This window comes from Odocoileus virginianus, chromosome 4 (assembly GCF_023699985.2).
Source record: "Odocoileus virginianus isolate 20LAN1187 ecotype Illinois chromosome 4, Ovbor_1.2, whole genome shotgun sequence".
NCBI classification, from domain to species: domain Eukaryota; kingdom Metazoa; phylum Chordata; class Mammalia; order Artiodactyla; family Cervidae; genus Odocoileus; species Odocoileus virginianus.
Window position 1 is genome coordinate 34,875,772 of NC_069677.1, and position 20,791 is coordinate 34,896,562.

Here is a 20,791-nt window from a genome sequence, read left to right on the forward strand (position 1 = left end):
ACTTGAGTTTAAAACAAATAAAGGAAGCACAAGGTTATGGTCTTAAACATGAGAAAAGTGTTGTTGTAGTAATAAAATTTCATTAAATATGGAGCAAAATAAAGTCATAGTGACTGAACAACATGAAATAGGCTTCAGCAGGAAATCCAAAATAATGAGCAGGGTTACAAGGGGTAGAAAGAGAAGAAGGACAGGGGATAAGGAAGATTGGTTCAGTGCAGGGTAAGTAGGGCAGGGCAGTATCCATACACTGGAAGAAGCCTCTAATGGGATATCAGAATCAGCTCAGACTGGGCTGGACACATTTCTGATCAGAGCAAAAGCACATGGCAGGAGCCTGGAGACAAACTCTATTAAGTTTACTTAGTCCGGGCACTGTTATCTTCCACTGAGCATGAATAAACAGAAGGTATACAAAATTACCAGGGACATTTCCACTCTCCAATTAACTTCATATAGTTTAAACAATTTTATTGTAATATAAAAATTTTATCCTGTTACAAAGGGAGTTGCTCTCAGAAAACCAAATAATGGAGGGACATTTCATTCTATTTTTAGTTAATATGCATTGGTCATCACAGCCCAGTGACAGCAGTGTTTAATGGGTCATAATTACCTTTTGTTGCAAGAGAAATGTTTTGAATGTATGTGTTACTATCAAAATTAATTCCCAGAGTAGAAACACTAGCTAGGAAATGGTGTCTTACATGTGGAATAAGAATCATTGGTGTCTCAAACTAGAAAGTTGAGCTTTTATTTTGGACGGAAGGTCTTTCTTGTTAAGGAAATCATAGGTTATGATTTGATTTACTGACATCAAATTATTTATCTAAATTAATTGAATATGTCATTAACGTGCTAAATTCCCAAGCTGTGTAACCCAATGTAAAATGTATACTATTACAATTAGATGGGATCCTTAGAGACCATTCAGGTGGGATGATCTCCTTATATTACAGATGAAGAAACAGAGGGCTAGGAAAGAGAAACTGATCCATTCAGGGCCAACACAGCTCCTAAAACATCTATTCAATAGACTTTTTTTTTTTTTAATTAAACCATGAGATCACAGAGAAAAATGGCTGTAAATCTAGCAGGCCATAAATTATCTTATTTTGTCCTGTGATTTTATACCAAGCTTGCTTTCTAAATTATAGCAAGACAACGCTTAAGTTAAAAAAAAAAAAAATGAGAGAGAAAGAACTTTGGAGACAAGTTGTATATGTAATTCAACTGTAGTGTTCTACACCATATATTTTCATCTCTACTTTTTAGTCTTTGATTAACTTGAGTAAATCTGGCATAAAATAAAATACAGTCTACCTATACATAGTTCTTTTTCTGCCATGGCATTTTTGGCTTCCTAGAAAAAGGAATAAAACAGAAAGAATGTAGATGAATAAAAGAAAAGGTGAAAAAAGTAAAGAAAGGATGCCTAAAGGTATGACCAGGAAAAGATGACCACACTCTTTTGTGGTCATCAAAATGGGATGCAGTCAGAGGGGTTTAATCCATGTACCAGAACCTCTAAGTACACCTGAGTGATACCCAGGTATTCCGTTCACCCATATACGATGGCATCAAACACAAAGAAGATGCCTCATATATGCAAACAAAACATAAGCATGCATTTGATCTCAATTTCACAAATTAATCATGCTATTATGCATACCATGACTTCACATGTTTGTAATCAGAGATACAAACAACCTGAATTCTCTATACCCAGAGGCAGGACCAAGGATTAGCTATCTTATTATGGCAATTAGCTTCTCCTAGCTGCAATCAAAACTTCCCCAAGAAAATAATCAGTCTTAAACAGTAGGCTTAATCTACAAATGTAGCTTCCAGAGGTTACAAAGACACAAATCTCTCAGTCTTTCAACTGTACTGCTACCAACATCCTCTCCTTTTTCAGAACCTTAAAGTTTCTTCTGATCTTTTCTTTATGAGAATGCCAACTGTTTTAAAAAAAAAGAACAATCGCATATGTGTAGTGAAGAATTTGACCTTACCTACAGAGAGAGGTCAAGTCTTTGTCCTGGCTCCTTTTTTGGATAAGTTAAGAGTGTCTTTTGGAGAAGGAAATGGTAACCCACTCCAGTACTCTTGCCTGGAAAATCCCATGTACAGAGGAGCCTAGTAGGCTACAGTCCATGGGGTCACTAAGAGTTGGACACGACTGAGCAATTTCACTTTCACTTTTCACTTGCATGCATTGGAGAGAGAAATGGCAACCCACTCCAGTGTTCTTGCCTGGAGAATCCCAGGGACGGAGGAACCTGGTGGACTGCCATCTATGGGGTCGCACAGAGTCAGACATGACGGAAGCAACTTAGCAGCAGCAGCAGCAAGAGTGTCTGTATCTACGTACTCTTCTCCTTTTGCCTGATCATTATTCCTAACTCAGTGACTCATGGAGGGCCCCATGGACTACACCTGATAGTTCACGCTAACAATGTATTTAGGGTCCACAGGTTGGTCAGACTGAAAAAAACCACCACATGGTTTCGAGCCACGTATCTCCAAAGAGGAGAAGGGGGTTGAAAACTGAGCTTAACCCTACTGATAGTTGTTCAGTTGCTTAGTCGGGTCTGACTCTTTGCAACCCCATGGACTACAGCATGCCAGTTTTCCCTGACCTTCCTCTCCCGGAGCTTGCTCACAGTCATGTCCATCGAGTTGGTGATGCCATCCAACCATCTCTTCCTCTGTCAACCCCTTCTCCCGCCTTCAATCCTTCCCAACATCAAGGTCTTTTCTAATGAGTTGGTTCTTTGCATCAGGTAGCCAAAGCACTGGAGCTTCAGCTTCAGCCATCAGTCCTTCAGTGAATATTCAGGACTCATTTCCTTTAGGATGGACTGGTTTGATCTCCTTGCAGTCCAAGGGACTCTCAAGAGTCTTCTCCAACACCACAGTTTAAAAGCATCAATTCTTCAGCATTCAGCTTTCTTTATGGCCCAACTCTCATACCCACACAAAACTACTGGAAAAACCATAGCTTTGACTATATGGACCTTTGTCGGCAAAGTAATGTCTCTGCTTTTTAATATGCTGTCTAGGTTTGCCATAGCTTTTCTTCCAAGGAGCAAGCATCTTTTAATTTCATGGATGCAGTCACCATCTGCAGTGATTTTGGAGCCCAAGAAAATAAAGTCTGTCACTGTTTCCATAAAACGGCTGATAGTAATTAAATCAATAATTACCAGGTGATAAAGCTGCAACAAAATGCTGAACACAATAGGCTCAGGTGAGCTTGTTGGTTGACAATAGTCTATAAGGATCATCATCCATCAATATCAGGAGAGTAACACATTTGTGAAAATGATGGAAGCGTCTCATTTGGAACTCTACCAGATTTCACCCTATGTGTGTTTCCTTTGGTTGATATGTGTGATACAGTGTAATAATGAGATACTGTTGTGACCAATGTGGTAGCCTTGCCTACGTCCTCATCATCAGGCAAGTGAACTCTCCTCTGTAGCTACTGATAGGCACAGTTTCCCCTTTATTTGGAGAACTGTCTTTGGGCCAACAGGAGCCACTCTGTCCAGTATATTACAAATTGCAACGATTCACACATTGGACAAAAGGCCCCCCAACCCCATACAGCAAGATGGGAACAGCTCTGTCGGGGAGTTAATGCTCCAGGGCTCCTGGAGTGATCAAGCTAAAGTTCAGTTCCCCCTAAGACCACCTTACTTACTAACTTCTTCTCCTGCCCTATCTTGCCATCTCTTGCATGAGCATTCCCTCTATAACTGCCTGTACAAGAATTCTCCACCTCAGCCTTTACTTCTAGGTAACATGAGATATGATGGATAAACTAGCCAGTATATGAGGAATTGAATTATAACTTTATATGTTTTAGTTTGATAGTTCACATCTGATACCAAGAAGAGATGGTTCTATTTGCTACTACTGTAAGAATGCTACTTTGTTCCTTGACTTTGAATAGCAGATAAAGGAATGTACTTTCCTATGGTTTAAGTACTGGGTGCGGAGCCAAAACCGTGCTGGGCAGTGTTTGCATGCATATGTACATAATCATTTCATCTCTCCCATCTTTCTAGATCAATCATCCTTATTTTATAGAAGTGGTAAAAATCTCCTTAAGGTCATATATATGATGACTGGGAAGCTGGGGGTCAGAGACAGGTTTGAGTCCAAAGTTCATGATTTTTCAGAGGCCATGTCATTTTTCTCAGAGGATGATATATTGTAAATGTACTATAACCTCTGTAAAACTATGGAAGCATCAAAATAGTCTGAAATTCTGAAAATTTTCCGATGCCACTTCTACTCTGCATGCATCTGTATTTCTTTATTTCTGTTTTCTTATACTACACATTATTCCACAACAGCTTTTTAAAGATAATTATGATGAAACTGGGCTTCCCTGGTGCTGTAGATGGTAAAGAATCTGCCTGCAATGCAGGAGACCTGGGTGTGATCCCTGTGTCAGGAAGATCTCCTGGAGAAGGGAATGGCTACCCACTGCAGTATTTTTGCCTGGAGAACTCCATAGACAGATGAGCCTGGTGGGCTACAGTTCATGGGTCACAGAGTTGGACATCACTGAACGACTAACACATACATACATATATGATGAAACTGGCACATTTCTTTTCACCTATGGGCAAGAAGTACACGTCTCAGCTAACTCTCCATCCCTAAACACCCACATATAATAACCTACAAACAGGTAATTCAAATATACCCAAGTTCTTGCCTTGGACAGAGGAGCCTGGCAGACTACAATCCATAGGGTCGCAGAGTCAGACCAGATGGAGTGACTGAGCATGCAACACTTATGGAGAAAGTTGATTAAAAAAAAAATATTTCTGGATATAGTGATAATATGTAGATACAGTCAGTAACCACGAGGCTAATTCTTTACATTCATTCTTTTCTTATTCTCTCTCCCTCATTTAGATATGGGAAGACAACAGTCAACATGTACACAGAGATGAAAAGTCCAACCAGTTTCCACTAACACATTGGATGTAAACTCTGAGGGAAACCATCCCACCATTACATTTTCTTCCCAGAAGCTGTTACCAGGTATCAAAGATGGCTCTGCACATACTAGGTAGATACCATTTCCTCCATTATAACTTCCACTTTCCCTATGTGCCCAGTTATCAAGCTCTTTCTGTAAAAACAGGGAAGTCAGCTGCCAGAGTAAATCTAAGGGATAAGCTCTTTTCTCTCTCCAGTGCTTAAAATTTTCTATTACCTGCACCTTTCCAGATAGAATGCTTCTTGACTCTTACAACAAAAATAAAGCAATGCAGTTATTTCCAGATCAGTAAGCATATCAACCAATAATATGCTTTTAGACTCTTAAATATATGTTTTCAGGAGAAAGAAAATTTTGTTTTATAACCTTCACATCATATCTCAATGTTTGCACATATCCTAAGAATATTCCCTAAATAAACAAGATTGTGAATTGCTTTAGAATGGAGTGTAATATTTGATTTTGGATACAAGGAAATGTGTTTCAGTGAATGAATGAGTTCATGAAGAAATATCTCCTAAAGGATTTGAAAGAGATTATGAGAAAATATGCTGTTGAGATTACAATACAACTCTCCCTTGCCAATCAAGCAGAACAGTAACAAGTCATTCTAAGAGAGATTCATTCATCTATTCAGACACTTAGCAGGTAATTATTGATGGCTTACTATTTACCAGGCTCCATTTGATATGCTAGAAGTGATGTATTAAACAAAAAGAAACATGATCTATGTTTTATGGGGATTAGTTATCTTCTGGTGATAAACACAGATCATGAGTAAATAATTGTATGGATATCTATTATTATATATGTGACTCTAAAGGACTCATTGCAATGTTCTATAAGAGTACATGACAAATGAGATTTCATACAGTTTGGATAGATAGGAACAGTTTTCCTGAGGGGCATTTAGACTTAGACTTGAAAACAGTCAGAAATAGCTAGTATAGAGGGAACAGCATGTAGAAGACCTGATAGGACTTAGAGAGGGGTGTGGGTTTTGTGGCTGGAGCCCAGTGAGTGGAGGTGAGTGTATTGAGAGATGAGTTAGAACTGCCAGAAAGGGAATGGCCAGCCATAGAAGACCAGGTAGGCTCTAGGTGAAAGATTTTTAATTTTATGTTGAGAATAATGAGAAAAATTGAAGGATTTTAATAGGGTCCCCTTAACCTGAGATCAACTTTTAAAGGATGGGCATGAAGCGTCAATTTTTTCTGCTCGCTGGGAATTAAAAAAACAAGACATCAATCCTCAGGAAGCAAATTCTATCATTACCTTCATAACCCACCATCTAGTACAATGGCTCGCTTAGAGAAGGCATTCATTGACTACTGAGTTAGTTTAAGTCCAGTGCCCTGACTGCAAGTCAGTTATATGGCCTTAGATAAGTAACTACAATATTCTGAGTCTCAGTTTTCCCATCTATGTGAATATGTTTGATTATACTTACTCTGAAATCTCTTTTAAATGAACAGACTATGTCTCAAATATGCCTTTGTCATACATAAATAAATAGAAACCTGACTCCTTTTCTGGAGGAGCTGTTTCCTGGCACTGAACCATCCAATATCCATGTCACATTGCATCCAAATGTCTCATCTGATACTTGGAGATTCCCATAAATGCCTGTCATGTGACCTTGGGCAAGTCACAATCTCATGTATGAGATAAGAGGTACAGATTTTATGATCTTTAAAATTCAATTTTAGTCCTCAAATAACACATATTACTTTCCCCCCTATTCTAGTCACTGATGCAACTCAGGAGGCAATTCTATGTTTTGTCTGAACTTATAAAATAAATATATATATACATAAATAACCGACTCTTTCCTGTGGAAAAAAAGAATTTCAGATATACTTAAGCAGAAAACATCACTGCCCATTTATTTAACTAAATTAGTCAGTTACTAAATGTTAATCCAATTAAGCATAAACTAGGTAGGATCTCCTAGGATTTACCACTTTAAAAAAGTCATCTTTGGCAACATATTTAGATGAATACATGGAAATAAGAAAGGACAAGGAAAGCTATTATTCTGCACTCATTTTCCATTTTTCTTCATCCAAACTGTAATAAGGACATTAGTCACAAGCAAGGCATCTCTAAATTCAGAAAACATGGTAAGAGTTGAATTATAAAGTCACTAATTCTGCAGACATTTCATGGTAAATGAAGAAAACAAGCGCCATTGTACATGTCTGCCATGGTTTGCCAGTACACAGGGCTCATCTACCAGGGTCAGGAATGAATTATTAGGAATGCACACCATTGACTCAACTGGACCTCCCAGTTTCAGTTTGGTGCTAGGATACAGAGATGGCCTGTTAACTATGCTAGGAACATCTGGAGTTGGTGATGTGAGCCAAAAATGACTGATGCGACTCTGCTGAAGAATAGAGACATTTTTAGTTGTTGGAAGGTATATGCAGTAGTGAATAGAGATGTATCAGCCTCACCCCAACAGAGTAATCAAGAGGCCAAAAGATTAATAACAGCCTCTTCAGTACCACTGCTGATCAGCAGCTTCCAAAAGTGATTGAGGCAGGGATATGCATACAGAAAGGCAGAAGGAAAAACAAGGATCTGATACACAGCACAATTAAATGAACGGCAAAATTTGAGACGGACTTGCCTTCTCTGGAAAAACATTTCAAAGAGCCCTGTATTTTATAATGGTGATGGTTGGGATAAAGATGGTGGTGGTGATGATGATAATGATGGGGATGATGATGGTCTTCCACTTCCTACTATGTTTAGTTAATTCCTAATTCTCTTTTAGACCTTAGATCAACCGTTACCACCTTACAGAGGCTTGCCAGACCTTTACAAAACTCAAGTTCTTCTGAAATATGCTTTCACCTGTCCCTCCTGTCTGCAGCATGTGCCTCAGCGAGAGTGTGCTTCTATTTTTATGACTGCTTCTTCATTGTACTTCTCTCCACCCAATTATACACCCACTGTGAGCAGAGAGTGCATGTACTTTTGCTTATTGCCATGTCCTTAGACCAAAGCATAGCATCAGAGGGCTCAATAAACGTTTAAAGGAAGAGGAAGAAAAGGAAGGAAGAAATAAAAATATATATATTTTTTGTATACATATTTTATAGCATCTATTATCCTGATGTGGTATATATTTCTCATGTCAGCCCTCAAGGTGAGTTCTATTATTTTCATTTCATTGAATCTCAGAGAATGAAGTCAATGATCTTAGGTTCCATAACTAAAATATGTGAAGCACAGACATAAACCTTGACCAGTGTGGCCCCAGATCCACACATTTTCACCACTCCTTACTAAATATATCATGGTGCCTCTTTACATTACATAAATTTGTCTGAATTCCTAACTGATTTATTTTAATTTTTTTTTAAATGGTTATGTGCTAGTGTTCAGAAATCTTACATAGTTGAAAACTGCCTCCTCTGACAGGTTTCACTATACTAAACATTAAACAAATGACAAGTGAAATCTGAGTGTCTATCTGCAAGCACCAGGCTCTGCAGGTTGTCAATGAAACTGCACAGGCTGGAGTTAACCTTGAAGGAGAAAACAGAGAACTTGCCCAGAGCATCCAGAGTCTATTCTTGAACATTTCCCACTCCCTCTCCATCAAACAGCCCAATGAGAGGCCAGCAGCTTGCTGATCCTGTTATCTCATCCCTGTAGCCCCATAAAACACTTTCCCCTAAGATACAGAAAACAGAATGTTGGCAATACTGCTTCAAAGCTGAAAAACAGTGATGAGAAAATTCTAAAAGAAAAAAAAAAAACTGCTTTTCCTTCCAAATTCTACGTGGAGGAGGAAAAGATATGGATACTTGCTATGATATATTTGATAGTACAAAGCCCTGACATGAAGTAATATGAATAATAAATGGCAGCTGTTCAAGGAAGAAAACATAACACAGTAGAGTAAATGGTGTATTTGTCCCTCGAGCTGATGAGTACTTAGTCACTACAAAATCATTCTCCCAGAGCACATGATTTAAGACTACACTCCAGGACAAGCCACTCAAGATTCTATACATGTTACCACTCCTTGTTAGATATATGCGTGATTTTAAATATTAAAGGTGCTATCAAATATTAATAATAAAATAAATTAAATTTAGACTGCTGAACTCAACTGTTGCAGATATTGCTAAAGTGTGAGTTTATTATGAGTCTTTAAGGGTCAACAGCAGAAAGCTTCCATCTAGAGAAAGGTCTCAATAATAATACAAGTTTTGGTAGACACAGCATTCTGAGGGAATCAAACACTGCCCTGTAATTGATCTTTCATAGTGAAGTTGCTGCTATTAATAATAGGTCTACCCAGGCAATCTCTATAAGTTTTTGGGGAAGTATATTTAAATTCAAATATGTACAAATAATTTTACAGGTAGAATACAAACAATCCACCACCCAAATATAAAAAATAATTTATCCAAAATAAGACCCACAGGAAGAGTCCCTGAAGAAGGAAATGGCAACCCACCTCAGTATTCTTGTTTGGGAAATCCCATGGACAGAGGAGCCTGGCGGACTACTGTCCATGGGGTCACAAAGACCTAGCAACTAAATAACAACAACAGGACCCATAGGAACAGGTTCCTAAAACCTCACTAAAAGAGTGAGCCACTTTCATGAAAATAAAATCAAGACTTCCCTTCTTGCAAAGGAATCTGGCACAAATCAAAAGTGAAAGAGAAATGGATGCCAAACTCAGGCAAAATGTGTTAAATACACATATCATATAAAAATTAAAACTTAATTTTCTTATATGGTCAGTAGTGCTTTATGAAAGAAAATATAATAGTCTAGAGCTATAGCCATAATATACCTAGCTATGAGTCCTTAAAAAAATCTCAATATTTCTGACACTCAATATCCTTATCTGTAAAACGGGAATGCAGTAGCTACTTTTTAAAAAACATCACCGTAAAGATTAAATATGATTTTGCATATTTAATGTATCATGTTGCAGTCATGTATAGCATGTAGTTGGAACTTGAGAATATTTCACTATCTTTCTTTCATTAAGAAAACCAAAACATTTTGGAAACAGCATTAACTACATTTAATCAGTTGGGACAAGTAGAAAAAGTCTATATTTACTACCTGGTACAGTGACAATTCATCAAAATATTAAAAGAGAATCTCAGTCCTTTTGTTTCCTCCCTCTTCTTCTCCAATGTCTCTGTTGATGATTGCTTGAGTCTTTAGTTTCACTAAAAATGTCAATGTCCTTTAAAGGGAAAACAGATATACTGTCATCTCTAAAAAGATGATACAGTCATCCTTGGAAAAAAGGAAGTGAAATGGGGTTCTGGAGAAAAGAAAAGAGAAATGAAAAGAGAGATGAACAAAACAAATTATATCACAAAAGGATAGAGAGCATCACAGGATAAACTACGGCATCTCTGCGATTTGGTTGATAGAAGAGCCCAGTTCTGCTTGCTCACCAGACGGCCTATAGGGAACAGGAATGCCAGCTTCCATAAAGGAAGCATGAAATAGAGGGATGTAGTGGGTATATGGATACATACTCAACTTTCTCAGGGATATAAGCTATCTGACTTTTCTCAGACTTTGTATCTTAGACTTTTTTAGTTGTAACATGACTATGTTTCCACGAGTTGGAGCAGTGGTACAAAAGACCACAATAAATAGAATAAATGGCAGTGAGCCCATTTATGCCATTTCAAAGATTATCAACCCCTCAGAACATCAGCATGTTCTTTTGGTCTGCCACATAATGTGCATATAAGTAATATCTGGTGAAGGCCAACAATATCGCCTGCTTTGTGAAGGCATTGGATAAAATATATTTCTATATTAACTCAAGAAATAGTTCTGTTGCCAGTTATATACCAGATATTGTACTAGGCACAAGAATATAATATGTGCCACTTAATAAAAACAAAGAAGTTAATAGATTCTTATTGCATTGATTATTATGATATTTAAGGTATAATACTTAAGTACTATCTTAATTAGACTCTATTGGTTTCATCTTGCAAAGAGTTGGACATGACTGAGTGACTAAACTTTCACTTTAGTTTACAAAATACTAAGTCAAATTTCTGTGTAGTCTTTCTCGTAACTAATTCTGAAATCTACTAACTGGTTTTTGGACACTAATAATTCAGTGTGTTTTATAAGGTCAAACTTTTTCTCTAGTCCTTGAAAGTGTCACAGAAGATAATCTGATTCCTTCTTGATTTTTTATCAAATCTACTTTCATTTGTTCTTGTCAGTGTTGGTCCTCAGCCCTTACCTCTCCCACCTAGGTACCACTTTTTTTAGTTTTGAGAACAATTTATTCATTTAATTTCTCCTTCAATTCCAAAATCTGTCATTACCCAAGAATTAAACAGATGTGTGCTTCCTTGCCTATAAACTGAGGTATGAGGGGGGAAAAAAAACATATTTTCACTTTAAATGCTGTTGCCTGTAATTGCCTGTATCATTACTTTTGTTTTCTGTATTCTCTAGTTCTTAAACTTCAAGATTTTTCTTTCCTATTCTGTATTAATTCTTCTCTTTCCAGTCACCATTTCTTGGGAAAAGGAGGTTGGGTAAGGGATTAGGGAGAAGCGGTGACCAGGATACTGGTTTTATTCAAAATACACTGGTTTTATATCTGGTTTTATATAAATTTATCTAAAGAGCTATTTTCATTCTGTATCTTGTGCAAAAGATGGTCCATTCTTTAACTGTTAAATTTAGGACCCCCGGCTCAGCCAGTGACCCCGTTCCCTCTGAATGTCAGTTTTGTGTTTTTAAAGTCTCCTGCATAGTAAAAAAAAAAAAAAAAAAAAAACAACCTCACCTAAGAAGGTCATGAAAGTGGGAATCCATTTTTTTAAAGATTAGAATTTTTCACTTACCCTTACTGTAGGAATAAACTAGTATTGATCAAAATCATTGAAGGCATTACAACTACCTAGTTTAGTTGATGCCCAATAATTTTAGTTGCTTTCTTCTATGGCAGCCCCCAGGGGTAGTACTCTGTGTTAATTTACCTACCTTCATATTTTATGTGTTCATCACAGTGAGTTGGACCCATCTGGAGAAATGAACTGGTTTTGAATCACTACGTCCTCTTATTAGAAGACACATACAAAAGTTAAGGTAGGTTTTTTTTTTCCCTTTTTTTTTTTTAATAAAAAAACTAAATTAGGGAAAGTGAGGAAAGCAAGTACAACTCTTTTATTCCTAATATGTTTTAAACTGCCTGTTAGGAGACAAATCACTGTTGTATCATTCTATTCAATTTTCATGTGACATCAACCCAGAAGGGAAAAAAAATCCCATTAAGAACTCGGGAATTTTTATCAGTATTGTTGGGACTAGCAACTAGCAACGCTAAAGTGTATTCACTATCTTTGTTTTGTTAGCAAATAGTCTATTCATTGAAGCTGCTTGACTGGAAGTCCAGAGCCACTAGATAGAGAGTCAGCCTTTTATATAAGGCATAAAAATATTTTGACCCGACATTCATATTTTATCATTTTCCAAGTAGAGTCATTTTTTTCCCCTGCCCTTGCCATGATGTGACATTTAATTATGGATTCCCCAGAAACCTTTCCCTGAGGTCTCTTACATCAGAAGTACCTTTTCCGGAGGACTCCAGTGGCGTTTATCATCATGATAGCAGCTCCCTATGGCTTAGCTTGCTATTAAATCCTGAATTAATATAAGCAAGTCCTTTCCATTGACAAGATAAACAATGTTTCCCTTTGTTTTCCAGAAGATCTACTAGGTTGGTTGTCAGAGTCTGGACCTTTAGTATACAGCCTTTTGTGTAGGTTAAAATCTTTACAGATATGTGTGCTTTTCATCCAACCAGATTTTGCACATCTATTATAGCACACCCTCAATCAAAAGATGTTTCTGCATTGCCTACCAAGTAAAGGCTAAATCAATAGAAAATTATATTCCTCAAAAAATGCTTTTAATTTTTGTGGGAAGAATATTATATACATAGATAAAGATATTATATAAATAGATAAGAGAGTTGATAGATAAGATAGATGATAGATAAATATATATATATATATGAAATACAGATAAATAAATAAGATAGATGATATATAGATCTAGATCCACAACTTTTTTTTCTCCTTATCTCACAATGGAGGCAGGGATATCTTTCTGGGACACCTAGATTCAGATTCAAAATGTTTTTTCTGGCTATAAACTGATTGTTAGGATTGTTATAACTAATTGTTATTTTATGGATTTCTTTAACCACACCACTAATGTGCATATATGTTGTTGTTGTTTAGTTACTAAGTCACGTGCGACTCTTTTGCAACCCCATGGATCGCAGCCCGCCAGGCTCTTCGGTCCATGGGATTTCCCAGGCAAGAATACTCGAGTGGGTTATCATTTCCTTTTCCAGTGGATCTTCCCGATCCAGAGATTGAACCCACATCTCCTGCATTGGGAGGTAGATTCTTTACCACTGACCCACCAGGGAAGCTCAGTGGACATGCATATTTCATATCAAATACTTTAAATTTATACCTCCTCATTTTTGCTGCTGATGCCAAACATGTTGAAAGCAAATAGGGCAAGGGTGAAACACAGTGTGTATCTGTCTTTCAGCCTGGTTTTACAAGTGTTTTGCATTATAAAAGTGTGTATCCTCCTAAATGAACTACTAGCATATTATATCCAGGAACACATTAAAAAAGATCACGGGCCATGACCAAGTCGAATTTATCCTAAGAATCTGAGGCTGGTTTTAGATTTCATTAATGTAAAATACTATAGCAACAAAATAAAGCACAAAAATCATGATTACTTCAGTATATACAGAAAACTCATTTGAAAAAAACTCTACAGCTCTTCATGAGAAAAACACTCAATAAACTAGAAATACAAAGAAATGTCTTCAATTTGATACAGGACACCCATGAAACACCCAGAGCTAATTTTACTATTTTAATGATTAAATACTGAATGCTTTCCCCATAAAATCAGAAACAAGCTGTCTGCTCTTGATACTTTTATTCAACATTGGACTGAAGGTTTCTGCCATGGCAATTAGGCAAGATATTGAAATAAAAAGCACCATATTAGAAAAGAAGAAGTAAAAAAAATCTATTCAAAGATAACTTGTTCTATAAAATCACAAGGACTCCATTAAAAAACTATTAAAACTTATAAACGAGTTCAACAATTTTGCACTGTACAAGATCAATATAAAAGCTAAATTCTGTTTTGTATACTATACTATTTTCATTTGAATGAATAATCAAAAAATAAATTTAGAAAACAGCACCTTTACAAAAGCATAAAAATAATCATAAAATATTTAGGAATAAATTTAATAAAAAGTATAAAACTTTTATTCTGAAAACTGTAAAACATTATTGAAAGAAAATTTTTAAAAACTAAATAAAAGGAAGAACAGTTTATGTTCCTCAGTCAAAATACTTATTATTGTTAAGATGGCAGTACTTTCCAAATTGACCTATAGACAACTCAATTCCTATCAAACTTTCAGCTGTGTGCAGAAATTGGTAAGCTGTTTCTAAAGTTTAAATGGCAGTTTGAGGGACTCTAAAATTCCAAAATAATCTTGAAAAGCAACAAAGTTACAGGATTCACAATTCCCAGTTTCAAAACTTACTACCAAGGGAAAGATTGAGGGCAGGAGGAGAAGGGGACGACAGAGGATGAGATGGTTGGATGGCATCACCAACTCGATGGACATGGGTTTGGGTGGACTGCGGGAGTTGATGATGGACAGGGTGGCCTGGCGTGCTGCGATTCATGGACTCGCAAAGAGTAGGACACGACTGAGTGACTGAACTGATCTGAACTGAACCAAGGGAGACTTTGGTACTAGCAAAAGGATAGACATAAAGATTGATGGAATAGAATTAGGAGTCCAGAAACAGATCCTCATGTTTCCAGTAACCAATTTTTGACAAGGATACCAAGTCAGTTCAATGGGGAAAGAACAGTTTTTTCAACAGATGGTATGAGGTCAACTGGCTATCCACATATAAAAGGATGAAGTTGGACCTTTCATCATACCACAAACAAAATTAAGCCAAATGGGCCATAGACCTAAAGGACAGGGTCTATAAATCTCTTAGGGAAAATATGTAGGAGCAAATCTTTGTGAGCTGGGGTTAGGCAAAGTCTTTTTATATATGACACCAAAAGTACAAATGGCAAAAGACAAAAGTTATAAACTAGATTTCATCCAAATTAACAACTTATTTGCAAAAGATACCATAAAGAAGATGGCAAGACCAACCACACAATGAGAAAAAGAAACTTGTATGTGGATGTTCAAGTGAAACTCATTCTGGTTACTCTAATTACTCCTTTCTCACACTGCAATCCTCTCAAAACCCCCAAGCCTCCCTCCAACATAGGAGAAGGCTTTTTGAGAAGGGAAAAGGGAAATGTTTTTGTTCAGAAATAAAAACAAAAGTGAGAAGGCTTAATTATATCTCATAACAATGTTCAGGTCCCTTTCTGTGTTTGCATTTCTTCTCCACTCCTTTGATGCTGGTTTTACAAACCTGTCTGTGAATTATGTTCCTTGGACATTATGCTTGCCAACACATTACACATAAAATGTCCATAATGAACCTATATGCTTTGTCTAAGCTCAGTGTTCACATTCGCAGGGCTTTGTAGTGAATGAGGACGGGGCACAGGACCAAGTCCCTCTTTCTTCGACTAAGAAACCAATGAGTAATACCACTTCTACGGATAAGAAGGTTGGAGAAAAAACAAAGGTACAAAAGAATTGAAGGTAGGTAGAAAGAGCTCTCATTTTCACTTATTGCATGAAGTACTGAATATAAAGCTTAAAAATGAATTGAGCTGAGTTCCTTTTTACTCTAGTTCCACAGCTATCTCTAACCTAGGGCATCTATTTCCTTTTGTCTTTGCCTAAATTCCACTCGTGGAGTCTTCCAGATTTTCTGTGCTCCCATCTTCTTAGTATCTGCCTGAGGAAGAAGTTTCTAAGAACTCCTCCAAAGACTAAAATCACCTGAAGGGAGAGTATGGGTATACAAAGATAAAATTTTAATAATGTATTTGAATGATACCAACAAGAAGAGCATTTTGAAATGCCACCTGTAATTGGAAAAGTAATATTTATATATAAAAGGTATCTTTAAAAGTCATGTGGATATCACCATTCCCCAGTGCAGCAGAGTCAACTTTAGACCTGAGAGTGACAAGCCTAACTGAATTGTCAATCTTTAATGTTATTTCAAGACCCTAGAGCAGCAAATTATTATACAGTCTCCCGTGAAAAAGGAATAACAAAAATAGCAAAAGCAAATTTCATCCCCAAAGGGACTCTGCTCCTCTAAAAACTTATCTCTATGCAGATTTGAGACAGAAGAGTTGGCCTGATGTGCTAAGAATCAACCAGCTGACAAAAAGCTTTATATGCAGTGGAAGAATAAAAAGTTAAATATAATTTGTGAACTAGTAAGAAATTTTAGTCCTTCTCATCAACTCGTAAGAGGGGTCTTATTCCTAATCCTTTGATTTGCAGCACTCTGGGATGTAAGCTGGAATTGTTTCATTAGTATTTTACATTCCTTTTCTCGAGCTCTGCAGTAAATTCAAGTAGCCAAAGATGAAATGGGAAAGAAATTTGTTTCACTGATTCTGATATGCAAGATCCGAAGGGAGAAAGGATATGAAAATAAGCTCCCATGAATAAAAACAACAAAATATTCACTCCCTGGACCCAAGAACATTAGGGCTTTGGATTTCGGTTATTACGTTTTTCAAGAGCAGTCGGAGTTTGAATGCACCATGTATACACTTTGCATATATGTCTACTCCTAATCATAAGAACTTGGAAAACAGAATATTAAACTGACACACCACCAATGGAGCTCGCAAAGATAAAATGAATTTCATTCCCTTCATCAGAGACCTAGTAGACCCCTATTTGCGTAGCCTGATTTATAACTGACAGATAGTGTATTAAGTTTAATTCTAAGAGAGAAAAGAAAAAAAACTGAAGAAATGGATAAGCGATGCCATGTTAATCATACAGAAAGAAGGTCTATTATTTTATTTGCTTTACTCTGCCATTGCTTATACCAACTCATCTGACACTTTAAATCATAGTTCAGGAAGAAACCATTACAATAATTGGTTGAAGAATTAACTCTAAGAGGGAAAATTTATGCAGAAAAAAAAAAAAAGGAGAAACTGGGCTTTTTTTGAGAGAAAAAAATGTGATCTATTCAGACTGCTTCTATTAAAATGAATTAACTGTCCACATAGTTTATTATCTAAAATAATTCATAATAGACAGAGAAACAGCATTCCTATTACTTTAGGAATATAACTTAGTTATCACCTAAGCAAAAACATCAGAAATATGATGGTATATATAAGCTTCCAGGACTTTAAAATCATCCATACTATAAAACAAAAGATTGCTTAATAAAAACAATCATAAAGGGATCCTCTAAAATTAATGCAATTATAAATTGGTCTCTGATTACTTTTGTAGAAGTAGTGGACCATCTATAACTTTTTTAGATTTAATAGTTAATAATTAAAATATAATAGTATACTTGATTTGCTCATGGAAAGAAATCACACTAGGTAAGCTGAAGTATAATGTCCTTTGTTATTTAGGAATTATGGTCATTCACTGGAATTAGTAGATCTAATTTTAAAATGCACCATATTTGCATATATCTATTTATATATACATAAAACTGAATCACTCTGTTGTACACTTGCAAGAAACACAACATTGTAAATTAACTATATTGCAATTAAAAAATGCACAATCTACCAAAAAGCAATGCTTTTTGATTTCTTATTCAATTTGGCCAAATGGTCAATTTTTTTTCTGGAAAATTTAGTACATAAGCTCCCTCCCTAGTACTTGTAATAAATGCGAAAAGACATAACTTTGTTACCTTTCAGACCATATGTGTTTTGAGGATTTAATAAAGTGGAATCATAATAAAGGACTCTGCATGTTAACAACCACAGGCAAGGAGAGTCGAAAGCCACAGCAGATTGAACTTGGAAACTGGAGCCATGAAGTATACCAGGATTTCAAGATGAAGGGCTAGGGACTTCTCAAAGCCCTCCCATATAGAAAGGGCTGCACCTGCATGCAACATGCCTGAAGCTCTCCTTGCGCAGCTGACTGTAGAAACAATGCATTACCCACTCCCACCACCCAGGTGCTCTGCTTTGGAGGAAAGACTTCAGGCTTCCTACCAGACAGTACAACTGCTGAAACAACTGTGGAGCAAGAAACAATGATTAGCGAAAAGAGGGAGGAAGGGAAGGAAAGAATAGAAAGGAGTTAAGCCTATGGTTTCCAGACACAATTTAGAAGCACTAAATATTAATAATATATTTCCCTCTAAAATGTAATGACTCCTATCTAATAAATGAAAACAAGAGCAACCATTCCTGAAGGCTGTGCAACATTATTTAAAAAAAAAAAAAAAATCACTATCTTAAATGCACTTATAACTCAAGCACCACCTGCTGGTTCAGTGCTAGATTTTCCCACTCAACAATTCCAATTTGATTTGCATTCAAATCAGCCAAGAAGACAATTCAATTTTCCATAGGAATAAGGCAAGATCATTATCAATTTTAAAAATCAGATAACCCAAAATTTTCCTATGATTTAAAACACCTTTCTACTTCCATCTAACATTTAATCCCAAATTAACATTTGGTGAACTATTTAAAATGTACTATTAGAGAAACTGAAAGATAACTTGTTAATCTGAAAGATATGGTAACCTACATACCAAATGTTAAAATTTATGTACATTTCAGTGGTTGCATCTATACTGTCATTAATTCCTTGGTTACAAATATCTGGCTAACGTTTATTTTTATTGTAATAAATTTTATGATAATATATGAACCTTTTAATATCTTAATAAAAATAAACTAATATGTCACACAGACTAAATAACAATGTAACAATAAAAGAAACTATCAAAAGAAAAAGTGTATAGAAATGACTCCTTGTGAACAGCCAGTTCTTTTTCAGTATTCCAGTAACCAAAAAAAAAAAAAATTATATACTTGGACAATGGCCTGAGAATTACGTCACTGAATCAATTTTGCGTTTGTTCTAAAAACAGTCACTTTTAGCTTCTCAAAGATTACACTAAATTAAAATAAGAATAACTATTATCAATGTAACTACTCAAAAACAGTTGGTTATTTCATTAATCAAAATGCATCTCTCCCAAAGTGTCTCTGTTAAATTTATCTAATATATTAAAGAAGCAGCTACGTGCAGTACTTCCAGGCATGGCCTCAAAGCCTAACTGGTAGCAGTATCTTAGGGCTACATTAACTGTGTATCCTAGGCAACCAAGTAATGGCTAAAGCACCACAGTGTTTGTTTAAAACGTGATGTGGAAAGCAATCAGAAGAGCTTCAATTCCGGGGAAATTCCTTTTCAATGTAAGTCTCACACTGTATTAAGAGTGGTGCTATTTGCACCATTATAATTAAGATTGTGTCACCATATTCATTATTTTCAAGGGTTTGTAACTGAGCTGTAAAAAATTAGTCATAGTAATTAAAAGACAGAAAACATCTAGTTATGCTAAGATGTCCTACTGGGGCATTTAAGGTCCTAGTGAAGAGGGTTTAAAGCAATTTAAATGACAGACAATATTCTATCTTAACTAGCTTAAAATACTGTCCTCACCAATGATAAATGGGAGGTGTGCAATAAATAAATGCAAACAATAATTTAGTTTGCATTTCTCTTGAAAAAATTATACATCAGCTGTTCTAAGACTATGATGACTATTCTTTTATGATTTTTATTGAGTTAATTCCTCAGTGACTTTTGATTAATCCTTTTGATTAATATGTTAACAAAGAGCAGTATTTTTATCTTTAAAAATTTCATTTTTGATATTTTGATTACTTCAAGTAATCAGTCATGATCCAAGAACCTAAATACATGCTATTTTGCACTTTTCACTTAAAAATTTATATGCCTACATAAATCATAGGAACAGGATTTTGTTCTTGATGGGTATTTTAAAACCAAGTCTTTTTTAAATCAGTTTTCTCAAGAAGGAAAAAAAATGTTTCATCTCCTGTTGTTCAGCTTGAAGAAAGAACTTGGTTTTTGTTGTCTTGTTTTTAACAGAACAAATAAGCTGTGGTTATGGTAAGGGAGAAGCAGTAATTAACCTTTACTAATATCCACACAATGCTTTGATAATCTTAAATGCTGTATGTGTGCATGCCTGTTCAGCAGCTTCAATCATGTCCGAATCTTTGCAACCCTAAGGACTGTAGCCCACAGGCTCCTCTGTCTATGGGATTCCCAGGCAAGAATACTGGAGTGGGTTGCCATGCCCTCCTCCAGGGGATCGTCCCCAACCAGGGATCGAACCTGCATCTTCTGTGTCTCCTGCACTGAAGGCAGATACTTTAGAGCTGAGCACTGGGGAAGCCCAAAATGCCATATATCACATATTTATTTCATTTAATCCTCTGAACTGTTCTACAATGAAGGTTCCAGGATTCCCATTTCACAACGAGGAAACTCATAACCCTAGTGAGACCCAAGATGCAAAGTCCATACAGTTTCATACCATTTGAGCACTTCTGAAGTAAAAATTTACGATTGAAAATAATCTGTCCTTTAATTATGATTTTATAAAGTATTAGAGACAGAATTACAAAGTAATTCCATTTCTCTTTTCATTCTCCAGATTTCAGTGCCAGGTTTAATATTAACAACTGTATAAC

The 20,791-nt window shown here is 36.1% G+C and overlaps 1 protein-coding gene across 11 annotated transcripts in view; it reads right to left on the reverse strand.

Annotated features, from left to right (window-relative positions):
* NLGN1 (neuroligin 1) overlaps window positions 1-20,791 on the reverse strand; it is a 908,992-nt gene that overhangs the window by 571,022 nt on the left and 317,179 nt on the right. The gene's annotated exons all lie outside the window — the stretch shown is intronic.